The sequence below is a fragment of the Nicotiana tabacum genome, chromosome 13 (assembly GCF_000715075.1).
Source record: "Nicotiana tabacum cultivar K326 chromosome 13, ASM71507v2, whole genome shotgun sequence".
Taxonomy (NCBI): domain Eukaryota; kingdom Viridiplantae; phylum Streptophyta; class Magnoliopsida; order Solanales; family Solanaceae; genus Nicotiana; species Nicotiana tabacum.
The window spans coordinates 470,032-484,778 of NC_134092.1; positions in this window are offsets into that span (position 1 = coordinate 470,032).

Here is a 14,747-nt window from a genome sequence, read left to right on the forward strand (position 1 = left end):
GCCCTACCATGATTGTTCGTTGTTTTTTGGAGCTTTACGGGCATAAAACTAGAATTCCGCCTGATTCCCATATTTTCGTGTGTTATAGCCCACACATTCCTCTAGGGCCCGGGCACTTAGACCCGGATCGCATAAAAGTTTTCCGGGCCATTACATATGACCTAAGGAACCATAGTCACCGCCCCGCCTTGACCGTTCCTCGTTTGTTGGCATTTTACGGCCATACAACTAGAATTTCGCCTGATTCTCATATTTTCGTATGCTATAGATCACGCCTTTCTCGTGGACCTGGCCCTCAGACCCACGAGATAAAAATGGCAATTACGGGGATAAAACTTGAATTCCGCCCGATTACTATATTTTCATGTGCTATTAACCACGCCTTCCGCGTGGGCCCGGTCCCCCAGACACGGATCGCCTAAAATTTTCTGGGCAATCTAATACGACCTAAGGAATCATAGTCACTTCCCCTCCAGGACCTTTCCTTGTTTTTTGGCGTTTTACGGCCATAAAACTGGAATTCCGCCCGATTCTCATATTTTCGTGTGCTAGCCCATGCCTTCCTCATGGGCCCCGACCCCCGGACCCGAAATGTCTAAAGATTTTCCGGTGCCATCAAATACGACCTAAGGAACCATAGTCACCGCCCTTCCATGATTGTTCCTTGTTTTTTGGCGTTTTACTGCAATAAAACTAGAATTCCACCTAATTCACATATTTTAATAAGTTATCACCCACGCTTTCCTCGAAGGCCCGGGCCTCTAGACCAGGATCGCCTACACGTTTTTCGGGCCATCAAATACGACCTAAGGAACCATAGTCATCGCCCCATCCATTATCGTTCCTTGATTTTTGGCATTTTACGGGGATAAAAATGGACTTCCGCTCGATTCCAATGTTTCCGTATGCTATAGCCCATGCCTTCATCGTGAGCCCGGGTCCTCGGAATCGGATCGCATAAAATATTTCAAGGCAATCAAATACGACCTTAAAAACTATAGTCCACGTCTTCCCTAATCGTTCCTCATTGTTTGGCTTTTTACGGCCATAACACTGGACTTTTGCTCGATTCCCATATTTTCTTGTGTTATAGCCCATGCCTTCCTCGTGGGCTAGGGCCCCCAGATCCGGATTGCCTAAAATTTTTCAAGGCCATCAAATACGACCTAAGGAACCATATTCACCGCCCCACCATGACCGTTCCTCATCTTTTGCTATTTTACGACCATAAAGTTAGAATTTTGCCTTATTCCTATATTTTCGTGTGCTACAGCCCACGCCTTCCGCGTGGGCCCGGGCCTTAGAACCCGGATCGCCTAAAAGTTTTTTGGGCCATCCAATACAACCTAAGGAACCATAGTCACCACCCCGTCATAAGTGTTCCTCGTTTTTTGGCATTTTACAGCCATAAAACTGGAATTCCGCCCAATTCCCATATTTTCGTGTGTGCTCGGGCCTCAAACCCGGATCACATAAAAATTTTCCGAGAAACCATATACGACCTAAGGAATCATAGTCACCGCCCCGCCATGATCGTTTCTCATTTTCGTCGTTTTACTGCCATAAAACTGGAATTCCGCCTGATTCTCTTATTTTCTTATGCTATCCTCGTGGGCCCGGGCCCCCGAATTGTCTAGAATTTTTCCGGGCCATCAAATACGAGTTAAGGAACCATAGTCACTGCCCCGCCATGACCATTTCTCATTTTTAGCATTTTAAGGCCATAAAAATAGAATTTTGTCCGATTCCCATATTTTCGTGTGTTATAGCCCACGCCTTCCTCGTGGGCCAGGGCCCCCGGACCCGGATTATCTAAAATTGATGCAGGCCATCAAATACGACCTAAGTAACCATATTCACAGCCCCTCTATGATCGTTCCTCATTTTTTACCGTTTGATGGCCATAATATTGAAATTCCGCTCGATTCGCATATTTTCGTGTGCTATAGCCCACGCCTTCCGCGTGGGCCCGGGTCTTCGGACCCGAATCATCTAAAATTATTCTCGGCTTTCAAATACAACATAAGGAACCATATTCACTGCCCTCTCCATGACTGTTCCTCGTATTTAAGCATTTTACGGCCATAAAACTGATATTTCGCCTGATTCCCATATTTCTGTGCGCTATTGCCCACGCCTCACGAGTGGGCACGGGCCCTTAGACCCGAATCCCATAATTGTTTTACGGGCATCATATACGACCTAAGGAACCATAGTCACTGCCCCACCATGATCGTTTCTCATTTTTTGGCGTTTTACGGCCATAAAACTGGAATTCAGCCCGATTCTCATATTTTCATGTGCTATTACTCACGCCTTCCGCGTGATTCCCATATTTTCATGTGCTATTGTCCACACCTCCCGAGTGGGCTCGGGCCCTTTGACCCGGATCGCATAATTTTTTTACGGGCATCATATACGCCTTAAGGAACCATAGTCACCGCCCCGCCATGAGCGTTCCTCGTTTTTTGGCGTTTTACGGCCATAAAACTGGAATTCAGGCCGATTATTATATTTTCGTGTAATATCCTCGTGGGCCTGGGCCCCCGAACCCGGATTGTCTAAAAAATTTTCGGGCCATCAAATACGAGCTAAGGAACCATAGTCACTTCCCCGCCATGACCGTTCCTCATCTTTTGGTGTTTTACGGCCATAAAAATGGAACTATAGCGCACGCCTTCCTCGAGGGCCCGGGCCCGCGAACCCGAATTGTCTAAAACATTTTTGGGCCATCAAATACGACCTAAGGAACCATAGTCACCACCCTACCATGATTGTTCCTTGTTTTTTGGCGCTTTACGGCCATAAAACTAGAATTCCGCCTGATTTTCATATTTTCGTGTGCTATAGCCCACACCTTCCTCTAGGATCCGGGCCCTGGACCCGGATCGCCTAAATATATTTTGGGCCATCAAATATGACCTAAGGAACAATAGTCATCGCCCCCTCCATGACTGTTCCTTGTGTTTTGGCGTTTTACGGCTATTAAACTGGAATTCCGCCCGATTCCTATATTTTCGTGCCCTATTGCCCACGCATACCGAGTGGTCTCGGGCCCTCAGACCCGGATCGCATAAATGTTTTTCGGGCCACCATATACGACCTAAGGACCCATAGTCACCGCCCCGCCATGACCGTTCCTCATGTTTTGGTATTTTACTGCCATAAAACTGGAATTCCGTCCGATTCGCTTATTTTCTTGTGTTATCCTCATCGGCTCGGGCCCCCAGATTGTCTAAATATTTTTCGGGCCATCAAATACTAGCTAAGAAACCATAGTCACTGCCCTGCCATGACCGTTCCTCATTTATTGGCGGTTTACGGCCATAAAAATGGAATTTTGCCCTATTCCCATATTTCCGTGTGTTACAGCCCACGCCTTCCTCACCAGGACCCGGATCGCCATAAAACATTTCGGGCCATCAAATGCGACCTAATGAACCATAGTCACCGCCACGCCATGACCATTACTTTTTTTGGCGCTTACGGCCATAAAACTAAAATTTCGCCCGATTACCATATTTTTGTGTGCTATAGCCCACGCCTTCCTCGTGGGCCCGGGCCCACGGACCCGATTAGTCTAAAATTTTTCCGGGAAGTCAAATACGACCTAAGGAACCATAGTGACCGCCCATGCCATTACCATTTCTTGTTTTTAGCATTTTATGGTCATAAAACAGGAATTCCGCCTGATTTCCATATTTTTATGTGCTTTAGCAACGCCTTTCGCGTGGACCTGGCCCCCAGGCCCGGATCGCCTAAAAATTTTCCATGCCATCAAATACGGCCTAAGGAACCATAGTCTCCGTCTCGCCATGACCGTTCCTCTTTTTTGGCATTTTACGGGGATAAAACTGGAATTCTGCCCGATTCCAATAAATTCGTGTGCTATAGACCACGCCTTCATCGTGAGCCCGGATCCTCAGAATCGGATCGCATAAGATATTTTCAGGCGATCAAATACGACCTTAAAAACTATAGCCCATATTTTCCATGATCGTTCTTGTTTTTTGGCATTTTACGGCCATAAAACTGGACTTATGCCCGATTCCCATATTTTCTTGTGTTATAGCACATGCCTTCCTCGTGGGCCAGGGCCCCCGGATCCGGATTGCCTAAAATTTATCAAGGCCATCAAATATGACCTAAGGAATCATATTCACCGCCCCGCCATGATCGTTCCTCATTTCTTTCCGTTTTACGGCCATAAATTGGAATTCCACCTTATTCCTATATTTTTATGTGATATGTCCCACGCCTTCCGCATGGGCCCGGGCCTTGGGACCCGGTCGCCTAAAAAAGTTTTGGGCCATCAAATATAACCTAGGGAACCATAGTCACCGCCTCGCCATGACCGTTCCTCATTTTTTGGCATTTTACAGCCATAAAACTGGAATTCCCTCTGATTACCATATTTGCATGTGCTATTATCCACGCCTTCCGTGTGGGCCCAAGCCCCCAGACCCTGATAGCCTAAAATTTTCCAGGCCATCTAATACGACCTAAGTAACCATAGTCACTTCCCCTCCATGACCCTTCCTTATTTTTTGGCTTTTTACGGCCATAAAACTAGAATTCCGTCCGATTCTCATATTTTTGTGTGCTAGCCCACGCCTTCCTCGTGGGCCGTGACCCCCGGACCCGGATTATCTAAAATTTCCGGGCCATCAAATATGACCTAAGGAACCATAGTCACCGCCCTGCCAAGACTATTCCTCGTTCTTTGGCGTTTTATGGCCATAAAACTGGAATTCCGCCTGATTCTCATATTTTCGTGTGCTATAGCCCACGCCTTCCTCAAGGGCCCGGGACCCGGGACCCAGATCGCCTAAACCTTTTTAGGGTCATCAAATACAACATAAGGAACCATATTCACTGCCCCATCCATGACCGTTCCTCATTTTCTGGCATTTTACGGCCATAAAATTGGAATTGAGCCTGATTCCCATATTTTTGTGTGCTATTGCCCACGTCTTCCGCGTGGGCCCGGGTCCTCAGACCCGGATCGCCTAAATCTTTTTCGAGCCATTAAATATGACCTAAGGAACTATATTCACTGCCCAGCGATGACCGTGTATCGTTTTTGGTGTTTTACGGCCATAAAACTGGAATTCCTCCCGATTCTCATATTTTCGTGTGCTATAGCTCACGCCTTCCTCGTGGGCTCGGGCCCCAGTACCCGAACTGTCTAAAAACAATTTTGGCCATCAAATACGAGCTAAGGAAGCATAGTCACTGCCCCTCCATGACCGTTCCTCATTTTTGGCATTTGACGGCCGTAAACTTTAATTTCGCCCGATTCCCATATTTTCATGTGCTATAGACCATGCCTTCCTCGTGGGCCAGGGGCCTGGACCCTGATCGCCTAAAAGTTTTCCATGCCATAACATACGACCTAAGGAACCATAGTCACCAGCCGCGCCATGACCGTTCCTCATTTTTTGGCAATTTACGGCCATAAAACATGGATTCCGTTTCAATCCCATATTTTCGTGTGCAATAGCCCACGCCCTCCACATGGGCCCGGGCCTCCAGATCCGGAGTGCCTAAAATTTTTTCGGGCCATCAAATACGACCTAAGGAACCATACTCACCGTCCCTCCATGACCGTTCCTCGATTTTTGGCGTTTTACGGCCATAAAAATTGAATTTTGCATGATTCTCATATTTGCGTGTGCTATAGCCCACGCCTTCCTCGTGGTCCCGGGTCCCCAAACTCGAATCGCCTAAAAATATTTCGGGCCATCAAATATGACCTAAGGAACCATAGTCACCGCCCCGCTATGACCGTTCCTCATTTTTTGGCGTTTTACAGCCATAAAACTGGAATTCCACCTAATTCCCCTATTTTCGTGTGCTCTAGCCCACGCCTTCCTCGTGAGCCCGAGTCCCCAGACTTGGATCACCTAAAAACTTTTCGGGCTATCAAATTCGACCTAAAAACCATAGTCACAGCCCCGCCATGACCGTTCCTCATTTTTTGGCATTTTACGGCCATAAACCTGAACTTCTGCCCGATTCCCATATTTTCGTGTACTATAGCCCACGGCTTCCTTGTGGGCCCAGGGCCCCGGACTCGAATTGCCTAAAATTTATCCAGGTCACCAAATACGACCTAAAATAAGATTCGACCAAACGTTGTCACAAGATACAATCATAATCCTACTAAAATTTAGGTCTAATGTCAGTGACGTTTTCTCTCAAATAAAATAGAAATTCATCACGATTTATGATTTTTCATGTGCTTTAGTCCTTGCCATCTTTACGAATTCGGGAGACCGACCCCGAATCGCCTTATATTTTATGGGCCCATCATATAAAACCTAATGAACTATAGTCATTGTCTCTCCATGATCGTTACTCGTGTTCTTGTATTTTAGGGCCATAAAATGGAATTTAGCACGACTTTCGATTTTTGTGTGCTAATGTCTTCGCCATTTTCATGAATTCGGGAGATTGGTCTGAATCGTCTAAAACTTTGTGGTCCCATCAGAAATGACCTAATGAACCATAATTATTGCTTCAACATGACCGTTTCTCGTTTTTAGGCTTTAGGGCCATAAAATAGGAATTCAACATGATTTCTAATTTTTTGTATACTAATGTCCATGCTATCTTCATGAATTAAGACGATCAGTCCCCAATCGCCTAAAATTTTGTGGGACCATCAAAAATAACTTAATGAATAATAGTCATTGCCTCTCTATGACATTTCCTCATCTTTTGGCATTTTAAGGCCACAAAACAGAAACTTAGCATGATTTATGATTTTTCGTATGCTAAAAGTCCATGCCATCTGTATGAATTCAGGCGACTGGTCCTGAATCGCCTAAAATATTTGAGGCCCATCAGATAAAACCTAATAAACCATAGTCATTACCTCTCCATGGTCGTTCCTCGTTTTGTTTTTGCGTTTTAGGGCCATAAAACAGGAATTCGGCACGATTTGTGATATTTCGTGTTCAAATGTCCACTCCATCTTTATGAATTCTGGCGACTGACCCCGAATCACCTAACATTTTATTGGTCCATCAGAAATGACCTAGTAAACCATAGTCATTGCCTCTCAATGACCATTCCTAGTTGTTTGATGTTTTAGTGCCATAAAACAGGAATTCTACACGATTTCTGATTTTTCGTGTGCTAATATCCACGTCATCTTCATGAATTCGGACGATCGGCCTCAAATCGCTTAAAACTTTTTGGGCCTACTATAAATGACCTAATGAATCATAGTCATTGCTTCGCCATAATTGTTCCTTGCATTTTGACATTTTAGGGCCATAAAACAGGAATTCGACACGATTTACGATTTTCATATGCTAATGTGCATGCCATCTTCTTGAATTTGGGCGACTGATCCTGAATCGCCTAAATTTTTATGGTCTCATCATAAACTACCCAATAAACTATAGTCATTGCCTTTTCATGAATATTCCTCTTTTTTGTATTTTAGGGCCATAAAATGCAATTCAGCACGATTTCTGATTTTTTGTGTGCTAATGCCCATGCAATCTTTATGAATACGGGCGACCGGCCCCGAATCGCCTAATATTTTGTGTGTTACATTATATACTTTCATGTTTGAATAACTTTTAAGTGAATTAATATAAGTCATAGAGTTTAAGGGCCTTTACAAAGATAATAATACATTAACACATGTGGTACAGAAGTATCATAAGAGTTGGAGGCTAAACGGATCAAAGATGTTATAACTTGTACTTTCGGGAAAAACATCGGAGTGCTTTATATGCTGAAAAGGTCTAATTTTAAGGTACTTGAATCATATAATATCCGTGTACTAAGTTTTGAAGTCAAACAAGTTATAAAACAATACGTTCATAATCTTATTGAAATTTGGGTCTCATGTAACTGAGTTTTTTTCTCGATATACTTGGAATTATATGTCAATACACCTAGAAATTGAAGATATATGAGTTTATTTTTTAACTCATTAAATCATTCATCGATACAATATCGGAGTAGAGAGATATTTGTATTTTTGTGAGACTGCACTGGCAGTCCCTATGGGACCCACTTGGACAGTGGCGGCCTTCACCTATTTTATCTCGTTTATGGGATGAGATTTGCTCATTTTAGACCTATTTCCATCCTCAAACTCTCCAAAGCCTCCCAAATAGTTCCCCCAAGGCTCCAAACAAATTTTATAAAAAATAATAATACACTATAATCCAACAACAAAGTTGGCCAAAGGTGGAGAATAACCTCTCTATGGTGTTGTGATGTGAAAAAGGATGATGGTGAGCTAAGTGAATCTTTGGGTTAGAATTTTATCTACTGCCTAAGGTATATTTAACAGCCTTTTAATTGTGTTTAAGGTTAATTATATGTTGGTTGTGGTGTTGGAGTGAAAGATTACAAGATAGTACTTGAAAGAGGAAGAGATGTTATTATATATATATATATATATATATATATATATTGTTATGGCTGAAAATTGGGAAAAATAACTTGATTATTATATGGCTTATGTTGTTATGCATGTCTATATATTTAGCAAGTGAATTGATGAAAGAAACATATGAAACTATGAATTGAAAGTGAAGGTTGAGGTGCTAGAGCATATGGGACTGTTTTAAAATATTTATTAGCTAGGTTTCGGCAGGTTATTTATCTAGTATCTTGGATATGTTATTGTTGATGTTGTTCTTATTGTTTTGGTGATAGTTTGAGTTGGATAGAAGTGGCATTTTATAGAGGAAATAATGTCCAAATTTCTATAAGTGGCCCACTAGCTTAGAAGCATGTTTGTAAGTCCTTCTATGGCATTAACTACAAGTTTTACAGTCGTAATGTAGATTGAAGTCTTCGGGAACGTATACGTTGAGTCATTACGTAAACGACAGAGGTATGTAAGGCTTCTTTCTTTCTTGGCATGACTTGATGTAAATATTCCTTTTGAAATAATCATCCCATCGTAAGATTGAATAGTCCTAAGGCTTCCCAGACAAAAGATTAATCATGTTCTTGTGTATTTTCTTCCGATGGAATTCTTCCGAATTCATGATATCGCGTGTGGTCGTCTTGCATTATAATTATATATGGATCTATTTTACTCTACCGAGCCACGGTACGGTATAGTCGGTCGGGTACGGTGCCTATTATAGAACTACTGATCAGTTGGGTATTATCGAACCCTTTGTGACGGGGTACGACCGAGTCCTATTAAGGATGGGTACGACCGAGTACTCTTCGAGGCCGGGTACGTTATGATATGATATGATTTGCCCCACAGAGAAGATTGATACTATATTATATGGCCCACATTGAGTGGCTTGATTATATATATATATATATATATATATATATATATATATATATATATATATATATATATATATATATGGATCCAATAAACATCAAGTTGACCCATTGCTTCTTAGGCACTCCTAGTGCCTTCCAAACAGCTTTGGACACATCAATAATGTTGTTGTATCTGAGGGCATGAGCGCAGCGCCCTAGCAAGGGATCATCAATATGAAAGATGTACTGAATATGTAAGGCAGATACACATAAATAAAATATGAAATGTGAAGGAAGAGCACAGAAGTCTACCTGAAACTCATAACAAGCCTCTGAGGGAATACATTGTCACAATCATTTTAATGTTATTCCAAGTTAATGACCAAGACCATGGAAACGAATAATAAGCAAATAAACGGAAGCTCTTGAACTATTTTCGTGTTCACAAATCAGAAGTAATTATTAAAGCACTACTTTTATATCGAAGCTCTTGCTTGTAGCTTGTCTAATGCATGGCACAAAATGGTTGTCTCACGTTTATGCTTTTGATGCCCTACACCAAACTCCAACATTTTTTCCTGGATAGGAAAGTGTATTAAGAAAATGGACTTTTATCAATATAATAAGAAATTTTCATAAAGCACTATAGTTTAGACCCCAGTAACTCTAGTTTACCTAATTATCATTTGTAGTTATCGTTCAATTGTTATCAGCTTGTAGCACTTGTATTCAAAAGCGCAACGAGTACATCATGTGTCAACTGCATTCGTTCGCGTAACGAATACAACCTGTATCAACTATATTCGTTCGCGCACTTGTATTCATTCGCACAGTGAATACAACAGGTATCAACTGTAACCAAAGTAAAATAAAAGGTATATACGAAGGATACAACATGTATCGATTGTATACAAGGGTGTATACAAAGGATGCATCATGTGTCAACTGTATTCGTTCGCGTAACGAATACAACTTGTATCAACTGTATTCATTCGCGCAATTTTATTCATATGCACAACGAATGCAACCAAGGTGAATACAGAAATACAGAAAAATAAAATGCTCTTGCTGAGAGTCGAACTCAAAATCTTCGCGAACTAAGCGGACGCTTTAACCAATTTAGCTACGAGAGCTTGTTGTTCTCTTATTTTAGTTCAAATTAATTAATCTCTTATTTCATGAATTTGCTATAAAATTCAAATATAACTACGAATGGTAAATACATTATATGTGTTTGACGTGTCGCATAATGTTTCCATATAATAATTCAGCTTTAAATGTCACCGACTATTGTCTAAATCATATAAGGAGATAGTGACTCATTCTCTCAACTAATATGGGACATTTTAATACTCCTAGAAAGTATAAGACTTGACATCTAGAGTGTAGAAAACATAACATAAGGACTCAAAATCGGGTGAACCTATAATAGGGAAAATGCATAAGCACCCCCTCCTCCCGCCTCCCCCCGCCCCGACCTATAGTCGGATTTTCAACTACACATTTTATCTTTGTGGGGATCCTAGTACTTCTCTGAACTATTTTAAAGTGTAATAAATACATCCTTAATTGATGATGTGGCAAGAAAAGTGTGTTCACTCTCTTAAAAGCATGTGAGAGGCAAAATTTAAGTTTAAAACTGATTAGTTTATACAAGTGGCAACTTTTAATTGAAAATGATATCATTATTTTAGACTTAATTAATTATCACTATAACTAAGACTAACAGTATTGTTTTTATTCTTTTTTAAAAAACGGGCCCCCTTTTCCTTTTTCACCGACGACAAATTTGACTCGCCGGAGCCACCTACACCAACATCGACAATAAACTCTACCGTTTTCCGACAACCTTTTTTTTATGAAGAAATCACTCCCGCTCATTGCCAAGCTTCCAAATAGTACATATGATTCACCGGCATCACACCTCTGTTGATTCCTCCGGCAACTGGAGAATAGTGAAACAAATGATTTTAGAATAAAAACCTACTCACACCATTGCTAAATAAATTACCGGATCTACCAAGGTTGATATCCAATGGCGATGAGACTAACATCACCACCGGCGGCGAGTTCTCCACCATTACCACTCGCAATGACTCGACAGTACTACTCTGGCTCGGACTACGATTTCCATTTACTAATTCACATTCTCCGTCTCTAAAATCGAAAAATAATTTCACATTCGGCGGTGTCCATGTACATAAAACTGGAATATAAAAAGAAAAAAAAATATTAGCTGGCAATGCGTGCACAACACTCTCCATCAGAAATTTGTTTGTCCAGTTTGAAGGGTGTATTTATTTCATTTTAAAAAGGTTTCGGGGGTAATAGCACCCTCGCAAAGATAAAGTGTGTAGTTGAAAATCTAGAAATTCGGCTATAGGTTAGGAGGGTCCTTATGCATTTTTCCCCTATAATATATAGGATTGTTTTGGCTTTAATACCATGTTAAATCAATATACCTTGGGCCTAATTAACTTGACTCCAAAAAATAGCCCATGAGGTGAGAATTATCCTAAACTACCTAAGAAAATAACGGCCAATTTCCTCAAGTAATTATGTGAAACACTCACCACTTGCTAAAGCGAAGCGTGATTGCCTCAATTTTTCAATAAGCTTTCTATTCTATCCCGGGTAACACCTAGAGCTAGCATTTTCCTATGCTATAGCCCACGCCTTCCTCGTGGGCCCGGGCCCACGGACCCGATTAGTCTAAAATTTTTCCGGGAAGTCAAATACGACCTAAGGAACCATAGTGACCGCCCATGCCATTACCATTTCTTGTTTTTAGCATTTTATGGTCATAAAACAGGAATTCCGCCTGATTCCCATATTTTTGTGTGCTTTAGCAACGCCTTTCGCGTGGACCTGGCCCCCAGGCCCGGATCGCCTAAAAATTTTCCATGCCATCAAATACGGCCTAAGGAACCATAGTCTCCGTCTCGCCATGACCGTTCCTCTTTTTTGGCATTTTACGGGGATAAAACTGGAATTCTGCCCGATTCCAATAAATTCGTGTGCTATAGACCACGCCTTCATCGTGAGCCCGGATCCTCAGAATCAGATCGCATAAGATATTTCCAGGCGATCAAATACGATCTTAAAAACTATAGCCCATATTTTCCATTATCGTTCTCGTTTTTTGGCATTTTACGGCCATAAAACTGGACTTATGCCCGATTCCCATATTTTCTTGTGTTATAGCACATGCCTTCCTCGTGGGCCAGGGCCCCCGGATCCGGATTGCCTAAAATTTATCAAGGCCATCAAATATGACCTAAGGAATCATATTCACCGCCCCGCCATGATCGTTCCTCATTTCTTTCCGTTTTACGGCCATAAATTGGAATTCCACCTTATTCCTATATTTTTATGTGATATATCCCACGCCTTTCGCGTGGGCCCGGGCCTTGGGACCCGGTCGCCTAAAAAAGTTTTGGGCCATCAAATATAACCTAGGGAACCATAGTCACCGCCTCGCCATGACCGTTCCTCATTTTTTGGTATTTTACAGCCATAAAACTGGAATTCCCTCCGATTACCATATTTGCATGTGCTATTATCCACGCCTTCCGTGTGGGCCCAGGCCCCCAGACCCTGATAGCCTAAAATTTTCCAGGCCATCTAATACGACCTAAGTAACCATAGTCACTTCCCCTCCATGACCCTTCCTTATTTTTTGGCTTTTTACGGCCATAAAACTAGAATTCCGTCCGATTCTCATATTTTTGTGTGCTAGCCCACGCCTTCCTCGTGGGCCGTGACCCCCGAACCCGGATTATCTAAAAAATTTCCGGGCCATCAAATATGACCTAAGGAACCATAGTCACCGCCCTGCCAAGACTATTCCTCGTTCTTTGGCGTTTTATGGCCATAAAACTGGAATTCCGCGTGATTCTCATATTTTCGTGTGCTATAGCCCACGCCTTCCTCAAGGGCCCGGGACCCGGGACCCAGATCGCCTAAACCTTTTTAGGGTCATCAAATACAACATAAGGAACCATATTCACTGCCCCATCCATGACCGTTCCTCATTTTCTGGCATTTTACGGCCAAAAAATTAGAATTGAGTCCGATTCCCATATTTTTATATGCTATGGCCCACGTCTTCCGCGTGGGCCCGGGTCCTCAGACCCGGATCGCCTAAATCTTTTTCGAGCCATTAAATACGACCTAAGGAACTATATTCACTGCCCAGCGATGACCGTGTATCGTTTTTGGTGTTTTACGGCCATAAAACTGGAATTCCTCCCGATTCTCATATTTTCGTGTGCTATAGCCCACGCCTTCCTCGTGGGCTCGGGCCCCAGTACCCGAATTGTCTAAAAATAATTTTGGCCATCAAATACGAGCTAAGGAAGCATAGTCACTGCCCCTCCATGACCGTTCCTCGTTTTTGGTATTTGACGGCCGTAAACTTTAATTTCGCCCGATTCCCATATTTTCATGTGCTATAGACCATGCCTTCCTCGTGGGCCAGGGGCCTGGACCCTGATCGCCTAAAATTTTCCATGCCATAACATACGACCTAAGGAACCATAGTCACCAGCCGCGCCATGGCCGTTCCTCATTTTTTGGCAATTTACGGCCATAAAACATGGATTCCGTTTCAATCCCATATTTTATTGTGCAATAGCCCACGCCCTCCACATGGGCACGGGCCTCCAGATCCGGAGTGCCTAAAAATTTTTCGGGCCATCAAATACGACCTAAGGAACCATACTCACCGTCCCTCCATGACCGTTCCTCGATTTTTGGCGTTTTACGGCCATAAAAATTGAATTTTGCATGATTCTCATATTTGCGTGTGCTATAGCCCACGCCTTCCTCGTGGTCCCGGGTCCCCAAACTCGAATCGCCTAAAAATATTTCGGGCCATCAAATATGACCTAAGGAACCATAGTCACCGCCCCTCTATGACCGTTCCTCATTTTTTGGCGTTTTACAGCCATAAAACTGGAATTCCACCTAATTCCCCTATTTTTGTGTGCTCTAGCCCACACCTTCCTCGTGAGCCCGAGTCCCCAGACTTGGATCACCTAAAAACTTTTCGGGCTATCAAATTCGACCTAAAACCCATAGTCACAGCCCCGCCATGACCGTTCCTCATTTTTTGGCATTTTACGGCCATAAACCTGAACTTCTGCCCGATTCCCATATTTTCGTGTACTATAGCCCACGGCTTCCTCGTGGGCCCAGGGCCCCGGACTCGAATTGCCTAAAATTTATCCAGATCACCAAATACGACCTAAAATAAAATTCGACCAAACGTTGTCACAAGATACAATCATAATCCTACTAAAATTTAGGTCTAATGTCAGTGACGTTTTCTCTCAAATAAAATAGAAATTCATCACGATTTATGATTTTTCATGTGCTTTAGTCCTTGCCATCTTTACGAATTCGGGAGACCGACCCCGAATCGCCTTATATTTTATGGGCCCATCATATAAAACCTAATGAACTATAGTCATTGTCTCTCC